Raw genomic sequence first — 27,772 nt, 5'->3', positions numbered from 1 at the left:
TTCACGCACTGTAGAGTGCTTCCTCCAGCTCCTCAATCTTCAGGACAGCCCGGACTCCAAGACTGGTGGTGAGAAGCTGCAGAAATCACAAGCATCTCTTGGGGACCTCTGGTTCCCTGGCCCAGCTTGCTGGCCCCTGGTCGCTTTAGGGAGTCCTGTACCTTCTCTGAGCAGCAGGTTCCTCATTGGTAAAATGAAAGAGTTGGACAAGATGATCGATCCCCCAGAGCCCTTGGAGAGCCAGCTTTCTGAGAACTGACCTGGCATAACATACCCCATTTAGCGTATATGAAGCCAAAACAGAGAGGAAGAGAGTCCCAGCAGGAGGAGTCAGAGAGCCAGAACAGAGCATGCTTCTTAGAAAAGGACACGGTCGGGGGCAAGGGCACCGTGACCTTCCCAAAGTCATGAAAGGCACAGGGCTCTGCAGCTCCTTGTTGTTCCCGGTAGAACATCGCGCTTTCCCAGGAGAATACCTGGGGATCGCATAAATAAACCAGTCCTGCACTGCTTTCTGGGCTCCTGTGTGACTCCAGGGCTTGCTCTCCGGCAGCTGTGGGCACCCACCCAGACCCTGCCGGCCTGCAGACAGCCATTGAGCCAGTCCCACCTGTGGGCCCTTGAATGATCCTCTGGCCCCCAGCCCCGCCCTATCTGTCTACTCTTCCTAGCGGGCTGGTAAGGTGATAAAGCTGATGTGCAGGACACTTTCCTTGCACCTTTCCTGTCCACACTAGTTCAACCCTCCAGGCTACCCTCGGGCAGCAGAGCCATGCCTGCCCAGGACTCGCACTGTCTGCATTAGGTAACAGTTTCACGAGGCGTTTGCAGTTGTCAAGAGGCTGATGTGACTGCGCCTGATTTACAGAGCTTTCCCTCCAACCTGAGTCAAGCTGGCTCCCCAGAGAGGCACCCCAGGCCTTTCCTGGGCCAGACCTGCTGCTCTGGACTGTCCTGAGTGAGGAACACCTGAATACGCCACAGCATAGAGGAAAGGACTGTGAGCATGGGAGCGCCCTCAGGCAAGCCCTTCCCTGGGGTTTGTGAGGATGGGAGAGCCCTCAGGCAAGCCCTTCCCTGGGTCTTGGAAACCCCATGACTCCTATTTCTCATGTCATTTTCTGCATCATGGAGTGAATACTTAGACACAGGAAGCTCATGAACAGAATGATTCTGTCCTAGAGACTGAAGGAGTGAATCAGGGCTTGGTCACCCTGCAGTAAGGTTCTAAGCCTGATACCTTCATTTACCAACACAGTAAAAAAGGAATTTGTTGTCTTAGAAGCTGCATCTGTCACCCTGCTCAGAAACAAGTCCAAGCAGTCATTCTAAGTGTGGCCTTCAGCCCATGCCAAACTTAGATCAACTGCAGGCTGGGAGCTTTCCGAGGCAAGAATGGAAGTGTGTGTGCCGCAGTGGCATGTGTGGGTGTGCACTCGTGTTTGTAGGTAGCATTTACACACACCCACCATGGGCATGCACGTGTGTCTCCCTGTGCCGGTATGCTGAGTGCTTCAGGAGTTGACCGGCACTCCACACGCAGGGGATGGAAAAGCCATCACATTTATTATCCATCCTTGTGCAGTATTTAAAATACAACTTCGAATGTGTGCAGATTTTTAAATGTTACTGAACCACTTGGGTTTTTTTTGAGACGGGGCTGACTCTGAGCCAGACTGCATCTGTCTGCATTGAAAGGAACCATTATTTCCCTCCCGCTCCGCCCTGCCCCCTCCACACATACCCTCCTTCAAGTGAAACCTGAGCGTTTCCTTTCCCGTAAGGCTTCTTCTAGAAGCCTGTGCTCAGCACAGGGGCCAAGCCCTGCGGCTCAGGCAGGCCCACATGACTCTTGAACTGCAGACTCAAGTCCCAAGGTGGGAAACCGTTTGTCAGCAGCCCCCAGATTTACAACCACGAGGCCAGGCTGGTCTTGGGGTGCAAAGCCATTGTTCAACCCACCAGTCATGCAAAGAGTTCCCAGGATTTTTTATTTTCCCCTCCAAAAAGCTCTCTTCAGCTTTGAAGAAATGCTGTTTCCTCCCCTGGTTACTTCTGCCCAATTAGAATTCTGATCTCAGGATCCAAATAAAGGGTGGACCACAGAGCACCTTCCTTCTGCACAGAAGGGCACCCCTGTTACTAAGCGTGCCGGAAAGTGCCTGACTGTTTCCCACTCGTCATCAGGGTAATCTTAAGCTAGAGAGTTCCCTTTGGGCGATATGCCAGGTCTTCTACTTTTTCCAAGAGACACCATGGGCCATACTTCCTGAAATACATGATTTTAAATCTACTTTTTTTGAAAAATAATTTTGAATCATTAATTTTTGAAAATGCTTTTCTACAACCAACAGCACCTCTCTGTTAACCCTGTGATTTTCATTTGTTGAAATTTTCCGATTCTGACCACTGGAATCTGTATCTTACCAAGTTTCGACTGGACATACAATGTTTCCACTTAACATCATTTAAAGCCACTTCCATTTTCAGTTCAGTCTGCGCAATTCTAGTTCCAAATGCTCCATTTCTGTTAGGTTCAGAGTATGTGCTGGGATTTCTTTCGTCATTCCTTTATTGCTGGGCATTTGGGTGAAACAAGTGTAGACACGTTGTTTTTTCCACTTAATTATTTCCTTTGGATGAATTTCCATGAGCAAGATGATTGGGTCCACTGGTATAATCATTTTCAAACTTGATGTATTCCAAAGTACTGCCCAAAAAGCTTTTAACTACTTACAATGCCACCAAGAGCAAGTATATATATTTTTTTATTGTGAACTTGCCAGGAATTAAATTAGCTTTTCTTGACTTAGTAGATAAAAATAGATAACCTCAAACGGTTCATTTTCATTTCTTTAACGATTGATGAAGGTTTTATTGTTTTGGTTTGGGTTTTTTTTCCCCTGTGAACTCTGTGCTTGTTTAAATGTAGCCTGTGGCTACACCTTCATCCTACCTCTCTCAACTCCTACTGCAAAGCAAAGGATGCAGATGCAGGTTGCAGTGAAAGGGAGCTGGGATCCTCAGAATAGCCTGCAGGTTAACCACCCAATACGAATTACAATGGAGACCTCCCCAGCTATGAGAGAATAGGAGATTGAGCCAGGAGATGGGATGGAGGTGTGTAAAGAAGTCATTCGCAGGGAGAGTGACGGTTGTGGCATATTTCTTCCTTTTCCGGGTGCTGGTGGGTTTTCTGTGCTGATACCTGTTTTATTCCGGGCTACTGCCTTCCATGGAGCTCTCACATCCTGGAGGCTAAATTTCCTTTCTCTTCCTAATCACAGGGACCCAGCACTTAAGCTCACTCTATACAGCTGTGAGCTACTTTTTTTTCTGAGATGGAATCTTGCTCTGTCACTAGGCTGGAGTGCAATGGTATGATCTCAGCTTAATGCAACCTCTGCCTCCTAGGTACACGGGATTCTCCTGCCCCAGCCTCCCAAGTAGCTGGGACTACAGGTGCGCATCATCATGCCTGGCTAATTTTTGTATTTTTAGTAGACATGGGGTTTTACCATGTTGGCCAGGATGGTTCCGATCTCTTGACCTCATGATCCACCACCTCAGCCTCCCAAAATAAAGACAGTACTTCTATAACACAACCCCTACTTTCTCTCCAGTAGTGGTGTTGGCTTTCCAAAGAATTTCTTCCTCATGAAAGGGAGCCTCAGGGGCATGGGCCAAAGCCTCCAGGGGCTCTGCTTTGGGAATCTGATGGAAAGCAGGCACACATCTCACATCAGCCGCTGCAGCCACCAGGTATTCAGTGGAGATGTTCCGTGTTGCCCTGGTGAAGACACTGATGCCTAGATAATGTCTTGGGATGGCTCTTCTGGAGGGCAGCCAGGACTGATGTCTTTTGAGGAAGTTAAGAGACAGCTTTGGATAACGAGAAAGAGAAACATGATGAGAAATTAGGAGCAGGGCATCTGCCATGTTTCCCGGATGTTGAGGCACCTAAGGAGTTTTCTGCTTATGAGGATCTTAACTGCAACATTCAGGACCCTTTATTCTTATATTAAACAGCCTTTGCTAAAGAAGAGCTTCCCTACTGTCCTGGACAGATGGTTTCCCTGTAGACCGTCAAATGTGGTCCCTCAGACAATCACATTCCTGAGCTTCTTGGGATTCCTATGCTGTGCTGTGTTTTCCCTCTAGCATGGCAGGAACTGCCCACATGATATGTGTCTGCTTGTATATCTGTCTCTCTCCCATTAGACTGTCAAGTCCAGGAAGCAAGAGCATCTCCCACTTCTCCTAGTCCCAGCTCATGGCAAGCCATGGGAGTGTTGAGTGAATGAATGGCTTTGGGCATGAAACCAAAGGCTAATCTGATTAAGCCCATCAAATTTAACCTGCCTTGCATGCTTCTTTTTTTTTTTTTTAGAGACGTAGTTTCGCTCTTGTTACCCAGGCTGGAGTGCAATGGCGCGATCTCGGCTCACTGCAACCTCCGCCTCCTGGGTTCAGGCAATTCTCCTGCCTCAGCCTCCCGAGTAGCTGGGATTATAGGCACGCGCCACCATGCCCAGCTAATTTTTTGTATCTTTAGTAGAGACGGGGTTTCACCATTTTGACCAGGATGGTCTCGATCTCATGACCTCGTGATCCACCCGCCTCGGCCTCCCAAAGTGCTGGGATTACAGGCTTGAGCCACCGCGCCCGGCCTGCATGCTTCTAATTACCTGCTTCTTGTCAACTTTTTAACCTGTGTAGCTGAAAGTCACAGAGCCAAAAGCTTCTACCTAAACTGTCTCTAGCTTCCTTAGAGATAACATCTCTGACAGTGGATCACTGAGAGGTGACTTTTTGAAATCATAGGGCCAAAAACTGCCCTCTCGGATCATGCTAACACCACCAATTTCTGAGCATGCAGCCTATGAAGAGCCATGAAGAGACATAAAGTTTGACTATGCATGTGCAGATCACCAATTACCTCACTTTCCCTCACCCTCAGTCACCTTTCCCCACACCTCAGATCGCCCTGCTTCTTTAAGCCATACATATCTCTAAACCAACTTTTGGGGATGCGGATTTGAAACCTGTTCTCCTGCCTCCTCATGGATAAACCCTTTCTCTTTTGCAAAGCCCACTGTCACAGTGATTGGTTTACTGCATGCAGGCAAGTATCAGGTAGAGAGACCTGATACTCACTCTCCTTGAGTAAGTGGATGACTGCAGAGCTGGGATGGAAGTCTAGGCACAGAGAGGGCAACAGCACCAAGATCTGTTCTAACCATCCACCCCAAACAGCTCCCCTGCCCTGAATCCCATGTGGCCAAGGGCTCATGTGAATCCACAAAGAGCCCATATGAATAAAACCCTTGACATCAGGTTTTTGGGAACCAGCCTGCCACCCCCTGAACCAATCAGCTACCAGTTAAGCACTAGTCCCCAGAGCAGGAAGCCTGGGCACTGGTGCATTCTTGATGGGGCCTCAGCTCCTGCAGGGTAATCACACTATCTCAGGTGGCCTCCTGGGATCAGTAATCAGTGATACCCTGATAATAAAATTACTGAGCCCTGATTGCAAGAAACTTCCTTGAAGATTCTGGCCCAGTCTTTCTAACTGGGTATTGTGAGAAATAATCAGTTTCATCTCATTTTGGTTCTTTTAAAACTCCCCCCTTGAAAAATTCAGATCATTATCTGTATCCAGTGCCTTGCTTCAGCTTTAGAAAATTTGTGTTAGAGACTGCTATGTGTTCACCAAACCCCAGACAGCTTTTTAAAGAAACTTTATGCATACATAGTATAGGCGTGTACATAGCGTCTGTTTATTTTTGCGTATGATAGCACAGTCTTACTCATTCTTTTCACTTAGCACTGTGGCTTGGAGTCCAGTCTATATCAGTACATTTAGAACTGTCTTGTTCTTTTTCATAGCTGTGTAGAATCCCCATGTGGATTTGCCATAATCTCTTTAACCTGCCACCCACTGATGACCGTTTAAGTTGTTCTCAGACTTCTCCTATTATGAGCAATGTTGCACATTCTTGTGAAATTATACCTGCAAGATATAGTCCTAAAGTGGGATTGCTATGTCAAAGGGCATGTCCTTTTTATTATGGATAGGGATTGTCTAGTTGTCCTGCACAGATATTGATGCCTGTTCTCACTTAAGTTGACCATGAATGTGCCTGTCTCTCCTTATATTTATGATTTTTTTTCTTTTTCTTTTTTTTTTTTTGAGATGGAGTCTTGCTCTGTTGCCCAGGCTGGAATGCAGTGGCACAATCTCAGCTCGCTGCAACCTCTGCCTCACAGGTTCAAGCAATTCTCTGCCTCAGCCTCCCAAGCAGCTGGGATTACAGGACCCCAGCATCACACCGAGCTAATTTTTGTATTTTTAGTAGAGACTGGGTTTCGCCACATTGGCCAGGCTGGTCTTGAACTCCTGACCTCATGATCCACCTGCCTAGACCTCCCAGAGTGCTGGGATTTCAGGCGTGAGGAACTGCACCCAGCTACTTATGATATTTTATCACCTATTTAATCTTTGTCAATTTGATAAATGAAAAAAAATCTCACTGAAGTTTTGAGTTGTATTTCTTTCTCTTTTTTTGAGACGGAGTTTCACTCTGTTACCAGGGTGGACTGCAGTGGTGCGATCTCGGCTCACTGCAACCTCAGCCTCCCAAACTGCTAGGATTACAGGTGTGAGCCATTGCACTTGGCCAAGTTGCATTTCTAATACTATGAGGTTGAGCATCTTTTGTTAGGCTTTAGAGGCATTGGTTCTGCTTGTCTTTCAACTCTTGCTTCACCCTCTTTGCCCATGTTTCTACTGGGCTCTTTCCTTACTAATTTGTAAGAACTCTACACATCAAGAGCATTAGACCCCTGTGCAGTCCAAGTTGAAGCATTTCTTTCCCTTTTGACCCTTAGGTATTTGGGGGACTTTACTGTTTTGTTTGTTTTCTCCCTTGCAGAAGGTTCTTTCTTTTACATCCAGTCATCCCTCCATGGGTTCCACACCTGCAGATTGAACCAGCCACAGATGGAAAATATTTGGAAAAGAAACAATAAAAACCAACACGACAATAAAAAATGATACAAATACAAACAATATAGTATAACAACTATTTACATCGCATTTACATTGTATTAGCCATCCTAAGTAACCCAGAGATGATTTAAAATATACAGGAAGATGTGCATAAGTTATGTGTACACATCATACCATTTTATATCAGGGATTTGAGTATCTGCAGATTTTGGTATCTGTGAAGGTCCTGGATCTAATCCCCCAGATACTGAGGATGAGCTGTGTCCATTTTCTTTCAGTCTTTTTGCATTTGCCATATTTTTAGTATGCATACAAAATTCTAATAGGTATTTGAATGTTCTTGAACTTTATAGACTGTTCCATTGAGGTTTCTCTCCACATCAGAAACCCAGTGTTAATTATAATAGCTTAATATGTGTCTAATATCTGGCACAGATAGTCCCCTTTCCTATTATTCCTTTTTTTCTAGAACTTTCCTGTCTCTTTTGCTTATTTATCTTCCCATAAGAGCTTTGGCATTAACTGTCTACATCCAAAAAAATTATCTAGAAATCTTTAACCTATAGAAAATCGATGTGTTATGGAGCGTTATACAGTAACATGGTATGTGGGTTTTTCTTGTTGTTCTGGGGTTTTTGGTTGATTTGTCTGGTTGGTTAACTGGTTGGTTGGCTGGTTTGGGTTTTAGTTTATTATTGTTGTTCATTCTTGACTAAGTCCTATTTGGATTACTTCCGTGGCATTTGATGCGTTTTTATATAGATACCTGCACATTTCTGATTAAGTTTACTACTAGGAGGCCTTTTCATGATTTTTCTATGGTATATAGAATATTTGTTTCATTGTGTCTTAGACTAACTAGATTTCATTTGTCTACATAAAAGCTAATGACTACAGGGTGTAAATTTTGATTCCAGCCAACTTGCTAAAATATGTTACTGTTTTTAATTTCCTGGAAAACCCAAGAAAATCTGCTAGAATAAAATAACTACCATAGAAGCTTCAAATGATGACAGTTTACCTCCTCCTTTTAAATTTTGATACATCTCATTTCTTCTAGTGTGTTATATTGACTGATGTCTAGAACAGTGTTACGCGGTATTTGTGAAAGTGTATATACTCGTCTTAGTCCTTTCTTTAATGTCAACGGTTCAAGTGCTACTGCATTTTTAGGTGTATATATAGCCAAGCATGGTGGTGAGTGCCTGTAGTCCCAGCTGCTCAGGAGGCTGAGGTCGGAGGATCACTTGAGCCTGGGAGGCAGAGGTTGCAGTGAGCTGAGATCACACCACTGCACTACAGCCTGGGTGACAGAGTGAGACTTCATCTCAAAAAAAAAAAAAAATTTTAAAAATAACAATACAGGAATAAAAAAATACAAATAACAGTACAACTATTCACATGTTGTTTGCACTGTATTCGGTCTTAAAGGTAGTCTAGAGGTGATTTAAAGTATGCGGTGCAAATCAGGTTATCTGCAAATGTGACATTTCAGAACTTGAGCACCCTAGGATTTTGGTACCCTCCGGGGTCTAGGAACCAGTTCCCCAGATACTAAGGGAGGCCTGTAATGACCATGGTGTGGGCAGGATTCGAGAGCAGCCAGGGACAGGGACTGTTAAATTCCTCCCTTTCAGGTGCAGCTTTCACGTCACTGCAGCCAACAGCCAGGCTGTCTCTGCAGATCCATCTGACATTCACTTTCAGCCACGGGGGCACTTGCCCCGAACACAGCAATCCTCCGGGCCCGACTCCCAAATCACGGCCGGTGCTTCCAAAATGCGCCTCTGCTAGCTGATGTCTCCGCATGTGCAGAAACGGCACACATACCCTAATGCTGTTTTGAAAACTGCACAATAGGTAGGCATGAGGATATCTGACATTCTCTGGCTGTGCCTGCAGACATAGACAGTTGGCTAAAGAGCGCACCATGTTTTCAGAGACTTTGTTTTCAAATACACAGTACAATAAAAAATACAAATAACAGCAGTACAGTATAACAACTATGTTATATGTTATTTGCACTGTATTCGGTCTTAAAAGTAGCCTACAGATTATTTAAACTATGTGAGCACTTTGACTTTCAACAAACCCCACAAGTGAAAACCATAAGGAACGGCCTGCAGGTTTATTTCCTGTGTCTGCTTTTATCACACTGTGGACTCTGCTCCCCGAGACACCTCAGATTGACTGTGGTGGCTATTGTTTCAGAAACAGCAACCTGACGATCAAAAGCCCGAACCAACGTTAGGACCACAAGAGTGCCCAAATGTTCAAGAATAGGGGAAACTGACCTATATAAAGCCACTTCCACACCACTTAAAAATAGACACACCAAGGTATTACAGATACTGCCAAATAAATAACCCCTTTTTAAAGAACAGCTTTCAGTGGTCTGGAAGAAATGAAGGCTTGCTTAAAAATGGAAATAATTTGGCTCTCCTCTCAGTACCAACTGTGCCCTTTATAAAAATAAGAGACCTCAAAATTGTCCTAAGTCCGTTCCTCTGGGTTGCTGAGGCAAGATTCCAGGCACTTGGGTGGTCAACATCACATAAAACCGAGGGAAGCAAACCAAGGGAAACTGTGGGAGGAAGTGCTTCATACAGACCAGGGAGGATTGTTTGGGAACATTATTAGGAGTTATGTGGTGATAATACGTTGCACTGAAAGCAGGCCGCGGGAGCTCACGTATCCCTCTGATGACGTGCATGACTTTCAGTACGAAGTGAGTAGTATTTTTAGATCTACTTTACAGAAGTAATGGATTTTCCCATTGTCTGCAAGGCACACAGTAGGTCTGGTAGTTATCTGTTTTATTCGGTTTGTCTGTAGGTAGCAGCTAGACTGTTCATTTGGACAAAACCTACTTTCGGGGGTAATGGATCCAAATAGGCAGTGAATTAGGCTCCAAATAGCTGGTTGATGACCGTCATGCTTCGTTTGTTACTGTGTATGTTTGTTGGTCATGGCTTTGAGAAATTAACTCATTTATGTCTACTTCTTGATAGAGCATGAATTTTTAAGCCGAAAATAACAGACCTTAGTGATGGCAATTTACAAAATAAATGAATAGACAAAGACTGAAGAAAAGGAGGGAGAGCTGGGTAGCTCCCCGCTCATGCCAGCCCCTGCCCCAGGCTGCTGTCTCCTGTGTGTGCAGACCTGATCTCATTTCGCCCTCAGACCCTGGAGGGCAGAAGGTGCTGTTGCATAGATATTGGTGCGTCAGATGCCAGGTGAAGCACACAGCAAGGCTTAGCAGACGCAAATCGTGAACCCCTAAGGTGAGTTGCCCTTTTTTGGTCAAACACTTAGTTGGATTGGTCTTCTCAGAGCCCCTGCGGCCAACAGCCATCCCACAGCCATCAATAATCTAGCCTGAAAGAAGTATCTCCCCAAAGAAGGTGAGCTTGAAATCATCCTTTCCCGGCCGGGCCTGGTGGCTCACGCCTATAATCCCAGCACTTTGGGAGGCCAAGGCGGGTGGATCACGAGGTCAAGAGATGGAGACCATCCTGGTCAACTAGGTGAAACCCCATCTCTACTAAAAATACAAAAATTAGCTGGGCATGGTGGTGCCCACCGGTAGTCCCAGCTTCTCGGGAGGCTGAGGCAGGAGAATTGCTTGAACCCAGAAGGCGGAGGTTGCGGTGAGCCGAGATGGCGCCATTGCACTCCAGTCTGGGTAACAACAGTGAAACTCCATCTCAAAAAAAGTCATCCTTTCCCAAACCTACTGGATCATGGGAGTGTCTTCCTTTTTCTGATAGGAATGGCTCATTTCCCTGCAGCTGGTGTGAGAAACACACCTTGGCCAGTGCTGTGCTCAGCTGTGTCCCAGCCTCAGCTTCCCCTGTGGGCACTGGTTCTGCTGGGCCCCTGTGCTGGCTCTCCAGGCCCCTCACCCACAGCCACCGGCTGAGCTTTGCTGCAATGCTCTTTCATGTGCGTGAACAAGGTCAAAGATGCTGAGGGGAAGAAAGACGGAGAAAGGATGCATACATTACAGCCACAACAGTATATGTGTATAGGCATCAAAGCAGGCCTGGGGAAGTTCTGTGCAGATATGTTTAACTTTGTCTTGTAATTTGAGGGTCCCTAGGAAAAATGCTTGTAAGAACCCAGGTCTCAGAGCCAGGGAGCTGGGAGACCTGTGGTTCCTCTTCCAGAGCAGGCAGCTGGACTTGAACAAGAACAAGGAGTGCAGAATGCTTTTCCTCATGTGAGTCTGAGAGAGTCCCAGGCCCAGCTCCCTGTGCTCCGGCTGGCTGGCTGACATCCAGCACACCAGAGAGATCGCCAGAAAAGCACTCTGATGGGCCAAGAGAGAGAGCAGGCCTACTTTCAATGTCAGGGTAGGGTTTCAATGTTGAAACCATATGTCTTGGAGGCTCACACATTCACAGAGCATCCAGCCATGCGTGTACACACACGGGGTGATCCCCCAGCGCTTCTGTCCACTCGCGCCTTGGCTGCCACAGAAGAAGAGGGAAGAGCACTTCCGTGGCTGCCACATTGCAGTAGAAATCATGGCTGAATGTCAAGGCCAGCGTCATTGCCAGCTCTCTTTACTGCTATGTGACCCAAAGGACTTCACTGAGCCTACGTTCAGTCTGCACAGGGCTAAACCCTCCAGGTCTTCCCAAGTAGGAAGATTTAAACCGTATTGACACAATGTTCTCTCCATATCTAGATGTTTTGCAGTATTGAAAAGATCCTGATCAGAATATAACTTATAACTTGTTTTCATGGATTCAGGTACTACCTTCTGAGGACCCATGAAGTTCTACGAACTGTACTTGGTGCTTTAAGCATGATTTCTCATCCTTATAACCAGCTTTCAAGGCAAACATGATTACCTCTGTTTGTCTGTCCTTTCCCTTGCCTCAGTCTTGCTGACAAGGAGAGCACTACCATTTGATGGGGACAAAGGTCCCATTGCCTCAGGTGGAGCCCAAGCACTGACAAGAGCAGGAATGGGAACACGGGGCTCCCCAACTCTGACATCCACTCTGCTTTCCTCTCTCTGAACCCGCTTCTTCACCAAACCATGGCAATAATGCCATCTTTGTGACATTGCTAAGAAAATAAAATAATGAATGTATGCATGGACTAAGAAACCACAAACTCAGGGCCCCTTTAGCCAGCTTAGCAACACTATGTATAATATAGCCATTGCAGTGCTTTGGAAAATGTTTCCATCTATATCAACAGGCAGGGCTGTTGTCACCTGTGAAACACAAGTACCCTCCTACCCAGTGTCCCACCCTGCTGAATCACTAACTGACCTTACCTGATTGGCCCTTAAAATTACGTGTGTTGGCAACCCTCCTCACCCCGCCCTGGGTATGCAGAGCACAAGGAGAAGACAGCAGCAGGCACCCTGCGCTCCTGGGATCCCAGGGAAGTGAGACACACAGACTGACAAGGATGGCAAGAGGGAAACCCTTCCCTGGACCTCCATCTCCATAGGTGCTCTTTTCCCACAAACAAGCCAGGGATCACAGCTGCTGTCCCACCCCACAGAAGAAAGCCATCTTTTTTTCATTTGTATGTGTATTGTGGTAAAATACACATAGCATAAAATGTGCCCACTCAGCCATTTTTAAGTGCACAGTTTGGTGGCATTACTGCTGTCACATGCTATGCAGCCATCGCCACCATCCATCCACCTCCAGAACCTTCTCATCTTCCCAAATTGAAACTCTGCACCCACTAAACACAGACTCCAAACCCGCCTTGCCCCAGCCCCTGGAAAGCCCCGTTGTACTTTTTGTCCAAAAGAGTGACATCTTCCCCACCTCCCCAAACACAGAGAACCTTAGTTAACAATTAAACAGGCACCAGGACACCCCATCTGCCCCTGTCTTATATTAATTTTATGAAGAGTGAGGCTGTTTTGACCAGCTGAGCATTTCAGCCTGTGCTGGAATATTCTGTATTCAGATAAACCATACAGTGGAATGATACATTTTTGAAATAACTTACCTCTTACATTCTTCAGTTACTGTCAGAGAATGCATCACCCCGGAGGAAGATTCGTGGGAGCCCAACTCCCAGCATAAATCAGGACTGTGTATGGGAAGCCTGAGCACAGAGAAGCCTGAGGTGTGAGTGTAGGAGGGAGCTGGGCACAGGAGCCTCTCCTCCAACCCATGGGATCCAACCTTTCATCATAGGGTGAAAATGTGCTACTTCTAGATTCCTTGTGAAATGATCAGAATCACCCAACTACTTGAGCAGCTATTAGAAAATATATTGGGATTGCTTACAGTAGACTAGCAATATTCCAAAGAAACAGAGGACCTGGGTGGATGTACTGGCTCATGCCTGGAATCCCAGCATTTAGAAGGCCAAGGCCACCACAATCAGCAATTTATTTTTCCTGTAGAGATGGAGGTCTCACTTTGTTGCCCAGACTGGTCTTGAACTCCTGGTCTCAAGCAAACCTCCCACCTCAGCCTCCCAAAGTGCTGGGCGTGGTGGGACTCCTATAGTTCCAGTTACTTGGGAGGCTAAAGTGGGAGGATTGCTTGAACCCAGAAGGTCTAGGCTGCAGAGAGCCTTGATCACACCACTACCCCACTGCCTTCAGCCTAGGTAGCAGAGCAAGCCCTTGTCTCGAAAGAAAGAAAAGAGAAAAGAAAAGAAAGAGAGAGACAGAGAGAGGTGGGTGGGGGAGAGGAAAGGATGGAGGGAGGAAGGAAGGGAGGAAGGAAGAAGACCTGGTCTTCCAAGGACATGTTTTCTGTGGAGTAGTAATTCAATGAAATGCTCAGGGAGAAAACACTCAGATGATTTGGAAAGACACTGTTTGTGGAGAATCACAAAACACATTAGCACATTAGAGTCTTGTGAAAATTACTTGAAGATTTATTTGTCACTAGAATGGACTTTTCAAATTACATCATTGACAGCTACTGACAGCCCATGAAACCAGGTATTATCAGAACATACTCTGGAAACACCAGCCTTCTTACGTAGATTAAATGATAAATTTCAGAATTTAGAGCCAAGATACGATCTTCTCTGCTGATAATTGAATATGCTTTAAGATTTCTGAATATATAACTGAGCTCAATAGTCATCTCATAAATAATAGACGGGAAAAAAATAACATAACAGAAGCTGTTAGTTGCCTCATAATATCCTTTCTTCTCTTTTTCTTTAGTCACAGAATGTGATTTTATTTGGGGGTGGCAACATGGCTAACTAAAAACTACATCTCCCAATCTCCTTTATAGCTAAGTATCGCTAATAACTGTATTCCGGCCAATAAGACAGTACTAGTGGGGCTTTGTGGAGGGTTTCTTAAAGAGAGCTAATTCAGTTGGTTAGTGAGCCCATTTTGCCCTTTCATGGCTCCTTTTTTTCTGTTGTCTGGAATGCAGATGTGATGGCGGGAGCTCCATTAACTATTTTGGACCATGAGGTTACCCTGACAATGCAAGCTATGCACTAAGGACGTGGGATCAGAAAGGCAGAAGGGGCCTGGGTCTCTTCTGACATTGTGAAGCTGCCATACCAGTTCAGGAATGCCTACATTTAGACCTGATAACAAAATTAACACTTGTATGTTTAAGTCACTATAACTGTGGGTTTTCTTTCATAGGTAATGAAGCCAGATCTTAACCAAAAAAAAAAGACAGTCACTACTTGAGAGAGTTTATTGATACTCCCGGCTCAGGAGATCTGACCAGTTTTCCAATAAACTTCCATCTTACCAGCTGTTGTTCCAAGTGAAACATGATCTATTACCTGATAACAAATAGCAAAATTTCCTCTCTGTCTAGGGATTCCTCCTCACCCAGAATCTTAGCCTGTGGCCCTTTCTCCTTTCTACAAGAGAGGAATTATGTTTTCCTTGCCAGATTCCTTACAAAGTTATACACATGGGTTTACACTGATCTATGCTTTCATGATATAAATTTCTCCTGTAAATCTTATTCTCATTTTCTTGCCTGCTTGCCCTTTTGGATGGAGACTCTCACCACGAGGTTGCCAAGTCACTCAGTTGTGATCTTTTCTCCAGGTTCCTACCCCTTTTTCTCCATCTGTCAGGAATCAAGTTTCAATAAGAGGAAGTTTATTTTTGATTCAGTAAATTGATGTAAGAAGGGGAGAAAAACTATTTTGATTAGAATATGTTTGATTAAATACCTTTTCCAGCTGTCTGACCCCAACTCAAGAACTCCTTATTTAATTCTATGTGCAAACAAAATGAAGCAGGGCCCTCCTTAGAAACAAAAGCTTTTCTCACAATGAAGATTGGATTCTTCTTCCTCTCAGAAATCATGTCATCGAAGGAAAAGTCCATGATAAGTTTGCTTTATTCTTTTAAGGTAACTTTTACATCAATGTTAAGTAAAATATAAGAGTTGAATTTTATGAAAATATCATGATTTGGTCATTTGCTTTAGTGTCTAGAATAAGAATGGAGGAATAGATAAAGACATAGATGGATTGATGGGTGTGTGGATGGGTGAATGAATGGATAGATGAATGGATGGATGGGTAAGTAGATGAATAAACTGATGGGTGGGTGGAAGGGTGGAAGGATGAGTGAATAGGTAGATGAATGGATGGGTGGGTGGATGGACTGTTGAGTAGATAGGAGGGTGGGTGGGTGGGTGGGTGGATGGATGGATAGATAAGTAGATGGGTGGATGGATGGATGGGTGGATGGATGAGCAGATGGGTGGATGGACGGATGGGTGGATGGATGGATGGACGGATGGATGAATGGATGGATGAGTGGATGGATGAAAGGGTGAGTGCTTATGTGCTTAAGGTCTTAAGATCTGACTCTCACTATTCATAGATTAGTGAGAGTCAGATCTTAAGACCTTAAGCACATAATACAATGACCATGAAGAAAACTCTATTTTTAGAGCATGCCATATTGCTAAGCTAGATGGTTTTGAAGAAAACTCTATTTTTGAGCATACCATATCGCTAAGCTAGATGGGAGAAGGAGAGGAAAAGAGTGTGTGTGTGAGAGAGAGAAATAAAGAAACCATTAGAATCATCAGATGATTGAGAGAAAATTTAGTTCATTTCCCTTAATTTACTGATGAGAAAGCTTAAGCCCAGGGAGACCAAGCCCATGGTTCCCCCAGTAAGACCTAAAATCCAAGATTGCTGCTTCCCAGAACAGAGGTCTAATATTGCTATTGTCTCAGTCCTAATGGAATTCACCAGATTAAACTAATTTATTCTGCAATAGGAAGCAACACCCAAACCTCCATGGCTCAAAACAACAATGGTTAACTTCTCGCCCACACTACATGTCCATAGCTGTTCTGCAGAGGGTGCTCTGCTCAATTCAGCCAGTCAGGGACTTGGGCTGACAGAGTTTCACCATCTGAGGTCATGGCTATCTCCCCACAGAGCCTTCAAGTTCACTGCTGTGGGTAGAGAGAACATAGAGATCTCCCAGCAGCTCCTCCATGCCTCCAGAAGTGACCTGTGCACCTGCCACTTCCATCTCATTAGCCAAAGCAAGTCTCTGGGAGGTTGGAGAAATGTAATCCTCCCTTATGTCCAAGAAGGGGAGAATGAAAATATTATGGAGCTTTTTTTTTTTATTATTGCATTTTAGGTTTTGGGGTACATGTGCAGAGCATGCAATACAGTTGCATAGGTACACACATGGCAGTGTGTTTTGTTTGCTTTCTCCTCTTCACACACATTTGGCATTTCTCCCCAGGCTATCCCTCCCCACCTCCCCCTCCCACTGGCCCTCCCCTTTTCCCCCCAATAGACCCCAGTGTTTAGTACTCCCCTCCCTGTGTCCATGTGTTCTCATTTTTCGTCACCCGCCTATGAGTGAGAATATGCGGTGTTTCATTTTCTGTTCCTGTGTCAGTTTGCTGAGAATGATGTTCTCCAGATTCATCCATGTCCCTACAAACGACACGAACTCATCATTTCTGATTGCTGCATAATATTCCATGGTGTATATGTGCCACATTTTCCCAATCCAGTCTATCATCAATGGGCATTTGGGTTGATTCCAGGTCTTTGCTATTGTAAACAGTGCTGCAGAAATGTCTTTCACACCAGCCCTGCCTGCAGTCACTATTTGTTAACCCACAGGGAAGCTTTGGGAATGGTCCACAGCTCCCATGTTTTGCATTACAAGGGTAGGGAGAGACAAAAACACAGCTCACTCCAACACCTTTCTCAAAATAACATAGAATTGACCTCTGATGAAACCTTGGAAAATCCCAACCCAAAGCTACAGGAAGCCCTGGGCATCTCTAGTTCTGACTCTTTGTCATCAAATCTGTGAATAGTGAGAGTCAAATCTTAAGATCTTAAGCATGTAATACAATGACCATGAAGAAAACTCTATTTTTAGAGCGTGCCATATTGCTATGCTAGATGGTTTTGGAGAATGTTAGACCTGGAAGGAACCATTTCCTCCCTTATCTCTTTTAACAGCCCCCATATAGCTGACTGGTAAGATATTATTATTATCATCAGTTACAGGTGGCAAAATTGAGACTCAAAGCATTAACAAGAGTGGACCAAGTACATTAGTCACGATAACCTGGGTTACCTATGGTGACAAACAATCCTAAAATCCCAGTGCCTCAACATACGTGTGTGCTCTTGCTCACACGGTATCCAACATGGGTTGCCTGGAATTCTGCTCTACATCCCCATGTGGGACCTAGGATAAAGCCTCCGCCATCTTATAGCCACAGCATCAAAGCACATGGCCTTATCATCTGGGAGGCTAGGGAACACACATCTCCTCTGTCTCATGATGGGAGAAAAGGAGTTAACCAGCAATCAAAGTGCTTCACCCACACACAGCATAAATCATCTCCATTCACTGTCTGTTGGGCGGAGTTGGCCACATGACCATCTCCCAGAAGTGGCTGGGAAGGACACATCTCTGTGTTGAGGAACATTAAGTTTACCCTGCCCCATGGCTCCTTTGTGGAAGATACTTTTAGTTTGTAATTAGTGGTAGGCAGATAACAGCTGCCTACGTGGTATATTCCTGAGTTATGTGTATATGTAGAATACCTATGTATTAATAAGAATCACCTGTCAAAGAGCAAATAAATATGTGGATGAATATCTGTTTGGGGCCTTCAGTCTGGAGAGCTGTCAGCCCTGCAGGTTCTCAGGCTGTTGGTCTCCAGGATAGATCCACTCTGTTGTGCTATCTGGGCATCTGCCTCTCAATACCTTCAATACCCCGCCTGGGCAGGGGTCTCCTGACTGACCTAGATTTCAGTATCTCTGTGTGGGCAGAGCAAGAGAGAGGCTGGTGACATCCACCAAGTTGGAGCAGGTAGCAGCAGAGCTGGGTCCAGAGCCCAAGCATATTAGTCCATTCTCACACTGCTATAAAGAAATACCAGAGACTGGGTAATTTATAAAGAAAGGGGGTTTAATTGGCTCACAGTTCTGCAGTCTGTACAGGAAGCATGGTGCCAGCATCTGCTTGGCTTCTGGAGAGTCCTCAGTTAGCTTACATGAACATGAGATTTGGGTAGGGACAGATCCAAACAATATCACCAGGACCTCTGCATTTCCTTCCAATGTTCCTATTCTGTGGCCAGAGTAAATGGGTCATGTAAAACTTCAACTAGGCTCTAGCCCAAGGACCTTGGGTTGGTCACTTACCTACCTGAGAAAATGTTTGCTCATTTGTAAATGGGAATAATAAAGGCTACCCCAAGGGCTGTTGTGAGATTACATGAGATAATGAATATGAAACACTTACTATAGTATCCTGCACATAATCAGCCCTCATTAAATTCTTGTTGCTGTTGAGATTGTAGTTTTAAAGCCATATGGGACCATAATGGCCTTTGATGTCATGAACATTGTTGGCTACGTGATCAAAACACCTGCCTCTTCTCTGCAGACCTCAGACACTGTCAAAATCACCCTCCAAGGACTCAACTTTATGTCTGACACCATCCTGGGACTGACAGTTTGTCATGAGATACAGAGAAAAAAAGTCTAGGTTCTTATTATGCACCCTCATTTTATCTGGTAATTCAGTACATATTTATTAAGCACCTCTTCTGCATTTATTCCCTATGCTGGGAATAAAACTGTAGAGAAAACAAACATAAATCAACTCATGGCACTTAATGGTCTTTGTTTTTAATTTTTAACTTATTTTTAATTAATTTTTGATTTTTCAGAGACAGCGCCTCACTCTGTTGCCCAGGCTAGAGTGCAATGGTGCGATAATAGCTCCAGGTAGCCTCAACCTCCTGGACTCAAGCGATCCTCCTGCATCACTTGAGGCATGCACCACGAGGCCCAACTAACTTTTTTTTTTTTTTGGAAGAGATTTCACTCTTGTTGCCCAGGCTGGTATGCAGTGGTGTGATCTAGGCTCACTGCAATCTCCACCTCTCAGGTTCAAGCAATTCTCCTGCCTCAGCCTTTCGAATAGCTGGAATTCCAGGTGTGCACCACCACGCCCAGCTGATTCTGTGTTTTTAGTAGAGATGGGTTTCACATGTTGGTCAGGCTGGTCTCAAACTCCTGGGCTCAAGTGATCTGCCCACCTCAGCCTCCTAAAGTGTTGAGATTACAGGTGTGAGCAACTGTGCCTGGCCCACTTAATAGTCTGAAGAATCACAAAGTTACCTGGCAGAGTCTTTGGAAATAAGTAGGCATAGAACTCACCCCTTGTGAGTGAAGTGGACTGGCAAACACTGCTGTCATATTCTGCATCCACAGAGCACGGCTTCAGGCACACTTGGTCTGCATGATCTTTATAGGTAAACCTGGCACGCTGAGTCCTGTGGTGACCCTTGGCTCCTGCCTCCCTCCTGGAATTTCACACTCTCACAGCCACAGCAAGCTCAGCCAGCGTCCACCTCTTATTCTAGGCCATCCTACTTACCACAGTCACTTAACTCCAAAAAATCCTGCCACCTTCTCACTGCCTGCCAGTTTGTCCTCCACTGGCGGGGTGGATGGTGTGCCCTTTACAAGAGGCTGGAAATCTAAACCCCATCCAGCTCAGGTGCAGCAGCCGGGTGAAGCTGCATCAGGTGAAGCTGATACAGCAGCTGCAGCAGCAGCTTCCCAAGTCATCAGAGAGGAGCCTCAAGCTTCCCCACTGCATGGGACTCCAGGAGTCCCTTAGGAAGCTCAGGCTAGAGTCTGTTGATTCACCTTCCCCGTGATTCCATGAGTCATTTAATATCCTGAAATAAATTCCTTTCTGCTCTGCTCTGTAACTGAACCCTGACCAATACCAAGGCTGGTATCAGTAGGGGTCGTAGGATTGAGCCTTTGGAATCAAAGTCTCAGATTGCTGGACTGGGTGGTTTTCAAACTCCTGGGTCCAAATGTATACACATAATTTTAAAGAAATGAATTTCCAGATCCTCACCTTCTATATACATTTGTGCCTCAAGGCAAGAGTTCAAAAGCACACTTTATAAAAGAAAGCACTAGCCCTCAGTCTTCCCAAACTTACTCCACGAGGGTTTAGAAACCCTCAAATGCCAAACACAGGGAAAGCCTGTCCTGATAACCAAGCAAGGCCCCAGCATCCTCTGCCTTTCCAGCTTTCCCTGCCTCATGGTACTTTCTGCTGAGGAAAGGACCTGGCTTTTGGTGCATGCTGGGATGTTCTGAATTCAAGTATATGATACTGAGCTGGCGAGAGTAATGACAAGGGCTGAGTGATGACCTCATCTCTGACATGTCTATCTACTGTCAAAGGAGGCATCATTCTGCAGGAGTCCTGTGGGGACCTGGGTAAGTCATGTCAGGTGATTTGGGGAAGAGAAAGGGGAAGGAATTGGGAGAACTGACTGACATTTCTATAACAAACATTTTCTCTTCCCATCACCTTAATTTTGTGATCAGGCTTTCCAGCAATAATACCCTATGAAGCACAAATAGAAAAAGAATCGAGGCAGAACATTCTAGCAGTGATATACTCTGGCAGTGGTATACTCTGGCAGTGCTATACTCTGGCAGTGGTATGTTCTGGCAGTGGTATACTCTGGCAGTGGTATATTCTGGCAGTGCTATACTCTGGCAGCGGTATACTCTGGCAGTGGTATACTCTGGCAGTGCTATACTCTGGCAGTGGTATATTCTGGCAGTGCTATACTCTGGCAGTGGTATATTCTGGCAGTGGTATACTCTGGCAGTGGTATACTCTGGCAGTGGTATATTCTGGCAGTGGTATATTCTGGCAGTGCTATACTCTGGCAGTGGTATACTCTGGCAGTGGTATATTCTGGCAGTGCTATACTCTGGCAGTGGTATACTCTGGCAGTGGTATATTCTGGCAGTGCTATACTCTGGCAGTGGTATATTCTGGCAGTGGTATACTCTGGCAGTGGTATACTCTGGCAGTGGTATATTCTGGCAGTGCTATACTCTGGCAGTGGTATACTCTGGCAGTGCTATACTCTGGCAGTGGTATACTCTGGCAGTGGTATATTCTGGCAGTGATATGCCCTGGCAGTGGTATTGTCTGGCAGTGGTATGTTCTGGCAGTGGTATATTCTGGCAGTGGTATATTCTGGCAGTGACATGCTCTGGCAGTGGTATATTCTGGCAGTGGTTTATTCTGGAGTGGTACATTCTGGTAGTGCTGTACTCTGGCAGTGGTATTTTCTGGCAGTGGTATATTCTGGCAGTGGTTTATTCTGGAGTGGTACATTCTGGTAGTGCTATACTCTGGCAGTGGTATGTTCTGACAGTGGTATACTCTGGCAGTGGTATATTCTGGCAGTGGTATATTCTGGCAGTGGTATATTCAGTCTTACATTTTTAAAATAAGAAAATTCCAGCTGGGTGTAGTAGCTCACACCTGTAATCCTAGCACTTTGGGAGCATTGCCTGAGCCCAGGAGTTTGAGACCAGCCTGGGCAACATCAGAAGACCCCATCTCTACAAAAAAACTTCAAAAATTATCCAGACATGGTGACACACACCTGTAGTCCCAGCTATTCAGGAGGCTGAAGTGAGAGGATCACTTGAGTCCAGGAGTTTGAGGCTGCAGTGAGCTGAGTTTACACCACTGCACTCCAGGCTAGGCAGCAAAGTGAGATCCCAACTAGAAAAAGAGAGAGAGACAGAGAAAATTAAAAAAAGAACTCATGTAAGTGATACATTTCCAATAAAATTTCACTCTTTGTATTAACCCGATTGTTTTATCAATGTTTATAACATTTATGTTGTTTCCATTGGTTGCATATTACGATAACAACCATTGTAATCGTGACCCAGAAAACACTTTAAGCTCCTAAAGTCTCTTGGTCAAAGGAAATAGAGAACATTTTACAATTTCAATTCACATACATTTTTGGTTGCAGAAAAGGGTGATTAGTAAATGTTTCAAGCATAAGTATAGGATGAACCTTGAAAAAGTAACACTAACTAAAGGAAGGCAGTCTCAAAGGACAGCATACTGCATGATTCCATTTATGTATCAGTGTTTGGGGTGGGCGGCTCTATGGACAGAAAGTGGATTAATGGTTACCTAGAACTGGGTGAGGTGGGGGGAGATGGAAAAATTGCCAGGGTGACAGCTAAGGAGTGCAGGGCTTCTTTTGAAATAAAAATGTTCTAAAATACATTGTGGTCATGATGTAAAACTCTGTGAATATATTGAAAGGCACTGAATTGTACACCTTATGTATGTGAATTGTATATGTGAATTATATCTTAATAAAGCTGTTAAAAAATATACATTAGGCTGGGTGCAGTGGCTCACACCTATCATCACAGCACTTTGAGAGGCTGAGACGGGAGAATTGCTTGAGACCAGGAGTTCGAGACCAGCCTGGGAAACATAGTGAGACCCCTATCTCTACAAAAGAAACCAAAAATCATTAAAATCAATTAGCTGGATGTGGTGGTGCATGTCTGTAATCTCGGCTTCTCAGGAGGCTGAGGTGGGAGGATGGCTTAAGCCCAGTTCAAAGCTGCAGTGAGCTGTGATTGTACCACTGTACTTCAGCCTGAGCTACAGAGTGAGAACCTGTCTCAAAAAAAAAAAAAAAATCTATATATGTATATATACACATACACATTACATTATGATAGAATTCTGAGAAGAAAGTGAAATGGAAGTATATGTTCAAAGAATAAAAAGACAAAATTTTTAAAAATTAAAGAGATCGTTCAAATATGTTTAAAGCGAATGATGATCAATAGCATGTCATTACAGTGTTTAGCTCCATGGACACTTTCTACAAAGTTATATGGCGTTTTTATCATAATGTCACTCTTGGCAGTGCAGAGGCAGATTCACCCTGAAGCTAATGAACCCTAATCTTCAAAGGCTTTCACTAGCACAGGCCACCTCCAAGGCCTAGAAATGGCTCTTCTGGGTCACATATTTTAGTAAAATTTGCAAGAGTAAGACGTTTCAGCCATAATGATTGATACCGCTTTTTACACCTCCTTTGTCTTTCTTCTCCTCATGTGTGGTGGCATTGCAGTGGCCACGGGTGCTTTTGAAAGTCCACTAATTGAATTTGGATAAATAAGTAGGTTTGGGTTTTACAGGATATATTTACTGATGTTATTGCTAGCCACTCTGGTGTAAAAATGATTTGTAGAAATACTCCCTCTGCCGGTGGTGCTGAGGACCAGAAGTCATGCTGTGATATTCATTTTCTGTGGTGACCATGACCATGAGTGTGTGGACAGTAGACAAGAAATACGGTTAGAAATGTACACAACCAGAGGCCAGTCTACACAAAAATATAAGAGATGCATCAGGCAGATCTTCACTAAAAATATTTCTCTCTGGCCTGGCATGGTGGCTCATGCCTGTAATCCCAGCACTTTAGGAGGCCGAGGCGGGCAGATCACCTGAGGTCAGGAGTTCGAGATCAGCCTGACCAACATGGAGAAACCCTGTCTCTAATAAAAATACAAAATTAGGCAGGCATGGTGGCACACACCTGTAACCCCAGCTACTCAGGAAGCTGAGGCAGGAGAATCCCTTGAACCCAGGAGGCAGAGGTTGCAGTGAGCCTAGATCGCAGCATTGTACTCCAGCCTGGGCAGCAGAGTGAACTCCATCCAAACAAACATCTCTTTCTTAGGTTTTGTCACGTTAGCTTTTTTAAAGCTTCTAATGTTCTGTGATCTGTTTCAACTATTTACACATATCAGAAAAAGGTGAGATGTCAATTTAAAAGTGGGTGAAGGGTATTTTATTTTTCAAAATTGTCTTCAGGAGTATATGGAGAAAACAAATTGAAGACCACTAAGTTATCTGACTTGGCTGGGCTTGAAGCACAGACGGCCTCATTTGCATCGGAAGGTGGGACCCTGGTGCTGCGTGGCAAAAGATGACACAACAGTTGCTTGAAGTCTGCTTTCAGAGTTGGGGTTACAGGAGTCCAGGGGTAAGTGGAGTTTTGGCTCAAGTGCTTCTCATGATGTACCTTGTAGGTCTATAAACTTATCTGATACCGCTTCCTGAGTTTCTGAATGCAGAGCATTCTCTATGCAGAAACCCTATGAATGCATGCAGAAACACCCCAGCTACTGAATCCCCACACTCATCCCCGGCCCAGGAAGTGAGGACTCTTTAGGTAAAAAGGATCAAGTGGAACACCCTGGAACACCCTACTTCTTCCTAACAAGAGTTATCAAAAGCATCATCACATCCCTGAATGAACTGCCAAAGACATGAAAGGTGTAGAGATGACATTTCCTATGACACCCACTTAACTCCCCTGCTTGACCTACATAAAACACATATGGCTGTTGGAGGATAATGAGGGTTCACTGTTAATTCAGTCAATAGATGGCTTCAATTGCAGCCCTTGTTCTAGACATAGTTTTATGACTATAGCAAATCAACACAGCCCCCATCACCAATATGCAACTATTAATTTGGTAAATCTGTTGTCTCTTTCTCAACAAAACCGCAAGAAGCAATATTCTTTTACCTGATGGGGCCAGCAATACATCTCCACAGTCTTACCCGGTGTCAGGACTCTGCCTTCTCTCCCAGTTACATCTGCAGGGAACTGTGTTCACGTCACCATTCCAGAGGACACATTAGTAATATTCTTATTGCACCTAGTGAGCGGGAACAAGTACATTATGTGCCTAGATGTGTGCCAAAGTGTGAAATGTTGTGCCACAAGAATTCAAGAGCTGTTCTCTCAGCAGAATTGCTGTGCCCACTGATCTGGTGAGCAATGAGATAGCTCTCTGAATTTTGCACCCCCTACTGCTAATAAAGAGCTATAGCACTTGATACAACTCGACCAGGGAACCAATATATACTGTGTGGGGGCGGGGGGTGGGTGTGTATGTGTGTGTGTCTGTGTGTGTGTGTGTGTGCAGCTCTGACCCCTATTCTGAATAACCCATTAGTCTGCCAGCTTTGAGAGGATCCCAGGGCAGGCCAGGCATGGTAGCTCATGCCTATAATTCCAGTGCTTTGTGAGGGCCAAGGCAGGAGGATCACTTGAACCCAGAAATTTGAGACCAGCCTGGGCAACATAACAAGACACGTCTCAAAAAAAGTTTTTTTTTAATTAGCTGGGTGCATGGTGGTGTACACCTGTAGTCCTAGCTTCTCAGGAGGCTGAGGCAAGAGGATTTCTTGAGCCCCAGGAGTTCAAGGCTGCAGCAAGCTATGGTTGCACCACTGTACCACCCAAGCCTGAATGACAGAGACTCTGTCTTAAAAAAACAAAAACAAAAACAAAAAACAGAGCAAATTTTTCAGGTCATGTGCAAGCAGCTTTACCACACTTGGATCTGTAACAGATCTAGCAGTGCTGGAAGTGTCCAAGCCAATCGGGATATGATGGTGTCTACAGAACCCCTCAAGGAAAATCACAGGCAAAGGCTGTATGTCCAATCACAGAATTGGTGGAAGACTGCAGTATCTCAATACAAAAAGACCACACAGAAATAGGACCTCTCAGGAAAAAAAGACTTAGATCGTTCCACTAGATAAAGAGCTCTTACCAGCAGAGTTGCTGGTGGGGTGAAAGGAAATACATTGTAGGATAAAGCAAGGATGCTGAATGGCCCAACCTCAGACCCATGATTCTTGAAATAATGAGGACTGCAATAGCATTATTTTTTTCCTTCTTTTCTCTAGCCTAGTCAATTTATATGTTTTCTCTCTCTTTCCCTTAACATTTTATATTGGATGTGTTTTATATAAGATGTGATGTGTTTTATTGAAGATGGACGTGTTTTATATAATTCAGTCTATGGGTTATAAGATACCAAGGCAGGATTATGGCTGAACTTCAGTGAACACCAGAACAGAATCTAGAACATAGAACCTTTATGAGAACAGGATGCAGTGGCTCATGGCACTTCCCCGTTTTGGGAAGAAAGTGAGTTCCTTTTTTTATTGCATAGGGAATCATTGCCATTTGGTAGTGTACGTATGAGAAGAGGGGAGTGTATGGGAATTGAGTAACCAGGCAGGGGACTATGACAAGTGCTGCGGATTGATTCACCCAGCAACCATGCTGATATCCTCCTAGCATGTCTTCATGTATTGTAGGAGCTGGGACGCTAGTTTTTACTATATTTCCCCAACTCCCTTGCATCTAGGGTCTACAGTGATTTAGATTCCACTATTCAGGCAAATTAGTGCAAGATTAGGAAGGTATGTTTCTAATACTCTGCTGACAAGCACCATTGTGGAAGTACCTGGTTTCTGTGTGAAAGCGTGAGGAGAGGTCTCAGTGTCTACTTACTGGCTTTGTGGAGTATTAAAAAGCACCGCCCAGGGAACCTATTTGCTGGTGTGGGTTACACCAGGGGTGTCATGGTTTGGAAGCTGGCAGCACTAGAAGCAGCTTTCTGCTTGGGAGAGTTTCCTAACTATGTCAATTGCCTGTCTGGGTGGCTTCCCGGCCCGGGCAGGTGGCGTGGTTCTGGGCTAGCAGCTGTGGCCACTGTTTCCCTAACTCTGCTGAATTTGAAGAGGCAATAGTTTCTTTCATTCTTCAGGGTGGCTTTGGGTTGTGTTCTTAAAAGATCAGTCTGGAATCTGATCCTTCAGTCTTCCCAAAGAGTCTGTAAACCACTTAATATCCTGCCACAAATCCCTTTCTGCTTCAACTAACTAGATTGAATTCCGTTCTCTGCAAGCCAGCCTGGGCGACAGACCGCAGAATCCTCTGCACTGTTCCTTTCCCTATGAATTATTTTTTTCTAAACCAAGTCGCTACACGTGGATCTAGAATATTTCGTTTATTCTTCTCCGCCAAACCACAGGCTTTCCCTTTTAAATATTCAACTTGAGATTAACCCTCCATGAAGCCATTTCAGATGGGTTCAAAAATGTTTCTCACTTCCTCTACAACTGTGACCCAGATACTTTAGTGACGGCTCTTTGAAGGCTCTAAGACCATTCATTGGTTTCAGAACTGAATCTCCTGTACCTCCCTTTTTCACGTAAAGTAAAAAGTGCTGTGACCTTAGCAGGGCAGACGAGGCCTTAAACACTGCAGTTTAAGGTTGGGATGGCAAAAGACGTGACGACTTAATCCTCCAGTCTTTCCAACTCTCTCTCTTCCGCTTCCTTCTCTCTCCCGTTCCCACGACACACAGCCATTGCCTCTGAAGCTGGCTGCTGGCTGAGCACGCCAGCGATGACATTCGTTCAGGGGAGGACGCCCAAATCTGTCAATGAAGCATCCCTACCTGCAGGAGGCCTGGAGCCGAACGCAGACCCCTACACCTGCCCGGGTCCCCGAAACGCAGGTGCTCCAGCGCCAAGGACTCACACCGCCCTCT

At 44.9% G+C, this 27,772-nt stretch overlaps 1 long non-coding RNA gene across 1 annotated transcript; it reads right to left on the bottom strand.

Annotated features, from left to right (window-relative positions):
- Window positions 1-1,975: 1,975 nt before the first annotated feature.
- Window positions 1,976-27,772, bottom strand: LOC118152817 (uncharacterized). Its single transcript, XR_004741702.3, has 4 exons — window positions 27,680-27,772; window positions 24,943-25,075; window positions 21,964-22,085; window positions 1,976-3,882 (listed from the first exon to the last, which is right to left on the bottom strand). It is a non-coding gene; the product is annotated as an uncharacterized LOC118152817 (long non-coding RNA).

This window comes from Callithrix jacchus, chromosome 4, assembly GCF_049354715.1.
Source record: "Callithrix jacchus isolate 240 chromosome 4, calJac240_pri, whole genome shotgun sequence".
In the NCBI taxonomy this organism is placed as follows: domain Eukaryota; kingdom Metazoa; phylum Chordata; class Mammalia; order Primates; family Cebidae; genus Callithrix; species Callithrix jacchus.
Note: the sequence above shows the minus strand (reverse complement) of the source record. Positions and strands in the feature narration are given on the sequence as shown.